Source organism: Bison bison, unplaced genomic scaffold (genome assembly GCF_000754665.1).
Source record: "Bison bison bison isolate TAMUID 2011002044 unplaced genomic scaffold, Bison_UMD1.0 scf7180017864461, whole genome shotgun sequence".
NCBI lineage: Eukaryota > Metazoa > Chordata > Mammalia > Artiodactyla > Bovidae > Bison > Bison bison.
In genome coordinates, this window is record NW_011495023.1 from 599139 (window position 1) to 603180 (window position 4042).

The following is a 4042-nucleotide window of genomic DNA, read 5'->3' on the forward strand; positions in this document are numbered from 1 at the left end:
AACTTAGAGGAAGCAAGATTGCTGTCTCTAGCAACAAGCCAGGAAGCTAAATAGTAACTTCTGTAACAATTGGCCTCAGATGGCTAGGGCTTGATGAATAACGGACACACCTTCCTAATTTTGCCCCTGCTTCCAACTTAAAGCCAGCCAGAGGGAGTCAAATCTGACCCCCAACCAATCACGTAAGATCCCTGGTTCTAGGTTATCCACCCTCAGCTGCCCCCTGCCACCAGCCTCTGGTCAGGCACACCTGAAACCTCCCTTTCTCCATCTTACAAAGTTTTCCCAACTCCTTGCCCACCTTTGAGTCTCCACCGAAACACCAGTGACGGTGGCTGGCCCCCTTACTATTGCAAACTCAGAATAATGGCGTTTGCTTTTCTCATTTTGTTCGTTTCTCTTTCTGCAGATGTATAGTTTCTGCTGTGTAATGGCAAAACACTATTCAACTTTCTGCAACACTTAACTACCAAAACATAACTGTTACAACCCCAGTTTCCTAGCAAGTTCTTTATTACAGTGCTGAAATTTTTAACAGTGGGTAGTCATTTGGAAAAATTCTTTTAGAACAATTATTTTGCCACTTAGACTCTTCTATAATACTTCAGCCACTGAGAAACAGAGAACATCTGTTTGTTCTAGTGTTTGTGTATGGCTGGAGTGGCCCCAACAGATGACCTCCAAATAGCAGGGATATTTGTCCATCTCACTTGAAAATGTACATGTGTTAACTGAGTCCAAGCTTGTACTGCTCACTGCATGACAGACCAGTACGTCAAGAGATGAGTTGTTGGGGCGAGGAATAGCAACTTTAAGAGGAAAGCCAGAAGCCTGAAAAAAATAACGGATGTGTTCCAAATAAGCAGCTTGTCTGGAGTTGGCATTCAGGCTTCTTTTATACTAACAAGGGAGAGAGTAAAGTCAGACATTTCCTGTTTCCCGTCAGCCTTTGGAGGGGATGTGTTAATTTCTTTCTCCCTGAAGTCATTCACAGATGGGTCTGGTTAGGATGTTTCCTGGGAGCTAAACAAAGGTATTTTAGCATAATGCTCATTACCTGGGAGGCAGGGTTCCCAGAGATGGGCCATTATGTATGATTTAGGTTTATAGGCAATATCCCTTTAGTGATTAACTTGTAATAAAATTAAAGGTAGGATGTATTTCTGTTTGCTTGGATCTGAATAACTACTGGCTAAACATCAGGTGTTAGAAAGTACTTGATAAAGCTGGCTTCACTGTCATGCTGAAAAATCATAATGGATATTACTTTTTAATTAGATGATGTCCTTCTCTCCCTGTACCTCCATGTACATGACCTCCCTATGCCCTGTTGGTAGCATCTATTTGTCTCAGGCAGAATTATGATTCTTCTAGAATACAAAGAAAAACATGTTTGTGCAGTCTAGCCTTTGCTATCAAGAATTTTTAAGATCACAAACTTGCAAATCAGGCTTTCAAAAGAGACAGGACTTTCTAAATTCCAAATGCTCTTTGTATTTCCAGGGGCAAACCCAGGCTGGCTGGTACATTATTACAAGAGCTTGATTTTTAACACTAATGATCTTGTGGGAAAATGCAAGGGTAAAACAGAAGTTTACTTTAAACCAGAGTGCCAGGGAGTCCCTTGAAACAGGAAAGGAAAATAGAAAAATCCCATCTCTTCCAGGTCTGGGGAGAGGAAGCAACAGCAAAATGAGTTGGTTCGCCCTCTAGTCAGAGGACTGCCGGGAAGGTAACATCCCACTGGTGGAGAGAATGGAGCTTGGCGATTTCCTACACTGTTTTCCTGGTATTTGATTCTGATTTGCAGTTTTAGGTTCAGTGCATTACATTGTCAGTCTTAGGGCTTGTTACCTGGGTATTTCCTGTGACTTTGCACCTTCTCCCTTCTCCTCCCCATCTCCATTCAAGGCAAATGGGAAATGTTTAACGCAAAGCATACTCTTGTTGAAAAGCATATGTTGTCTGATACCTTTTTTAGACATTGGATACGTTAATTATGTTATTTTGAGGAAGTTAAAAACCCATCTCTTTGAGAACAGTGATTCTCAAATAGGGTTCATTTTGACATGCCATTGAGACTAAGCGGACCCGGGGATGGGCTGTTATTTCTGTTTAACAATTTGGCTCCATCTAGTGGACTGCAAGGAGATCCAACCAGTCCATTCTAAAGGAGAGCAGTCCTGGGTGTTCTTTGGAAGGACTGATGCTAAAGCTGAAACTCTAGTACTTTGGCCACCTCATGTGAAGAGTTGACTCATTGGAAAAGACTCTGATGCTGGGAGGGATTGGGGGCAGGAGGAGAAGGGGACGACAGAGGATGAGATGGCTGGATGGCATCACCAACTCGATGGACATGAGTTTGGGTGAACTCTGGAAGTTGGTGATGGACAGGGAGGCCTGGTGTGCTGCAATTCATGGGGTCGCAAAGAGTTGGACACGACTAAGCGACTGAACTAAACTGAACTGAGTGGTCAGTTTTGGAATTTTCATAGGCTCTCATCTGTTCTTTAATAATAATATGCAGCAGTGTGTGCTTTCCTGTCTTGACTCTGCAATCCCATGGACTGTAGCCCGCCGGATCCTCTGTCCATGGGATTTCCCAGGCAAGAATACTGGCGTGGGTTGCCATTTCCTCCTCCAGAGGATCATCCCGACCCAGGGATCAAACCCGTCTCTTGTGTCCCCTGCACTGGCAGGCTGATTCTTTACCACTCGTGCTACCTTTAAAACTCCTCTTCAAACATAGTCATTTTTCCTAGGAAGGTTTGGGGGGGTGGATAACTGACTAAGAGAATATATGCATTTTTAGCAAATACGACAGTCATGTTTTGAAGAATGACTAAGGTTTTTTTTCAAGTGGATAAGGAATCTTTTCCATTTTAAACCTTTTGTTTTATATTGAAGTACAGCCACTCAACAATGTTGTGGTGGTTTCGGGTGCACAGCAAAGGGCCTCGGCCACACACACACATGCTATCTATTCTCCCCCAGACTTCCCTTCTATCCAGACTGCCACATAACATTTTTTGAAGAATGACTAAGGTTTGTATATATGGTTGGCAGGTTTAGCAAATAAAAATACAGGGTACTCAATACAATTTAAATTTCAGATTAAAAATAATTTTAGTATAAAATTTAGTAAAATTTTTTTAGTATAAGTATGCTCCAAATACATTAATCTGGCAATTTATGTGTTTCTATCATATTTTGCATCTCATTTGACAAATGAGAATTATAAGGATCAAAGGCTCAAAAAAATAGTAAGTATTTTTCCCATTTTACTATGGCCTGTCCTTTTTTCTTTAGAAATTTTCCTCTAAGTTTCCAGAAGAAATCAGATCAGAGTCTGATCAGATAACACTTCAGTTTAAGCTCCAAGTATCCTGAGACATCTTTGTTTTAACTTGACCAGGTGAAATGATCACTATGCAAGTTCCCAGGGGACCCTCAACCTCTCCCTGAAGCTTCCCTACCTGGCCCCTGGGGCTCACCTGTGGGTTCCAGTCATTTGTGAGGACACAGCTACTACATGAGGGCAATCTTTATAATGAAACTCAGCCCAACGATAGGCTGCCTCAGGTTCTCTCCTGCAACTCCAGACTGTCATCATAAAATACATGGGGACTTCCCTGGTGGTCCAATGATTAAAACTCTGTGCTTCCACTTTCCACAGCAAGGGGCATGGGTTTGGTCCCTGGTCAGGGAACTAAGATCCAAGAAAGTGTGTGATGCAGCCAAAAAAAAAAATTATCTCCTGGTTTTGATGAAATCCCAAATTACAAATGATATCTTCAGTTCAGTTCAGTCGCTCAGTCATGTCCAACTCTTTGCGACCCCATGAATCGCAGCACGCCAGGCCTCCCTGTCCATCACCAACTCCCGGAGTTCACCCAGACCCACGTCCATCGAGTCAGTGATGCTATCCAGCCATCTCATCCTCTGTTGTCCCCTTCTCCTCCTGCCCCCAATCCCTCCCAGCATCAGAGTCTTTTCCAATGAGTCAACTCTTCGCATGAGGTGGCCAAAGTACTGGAGTTTC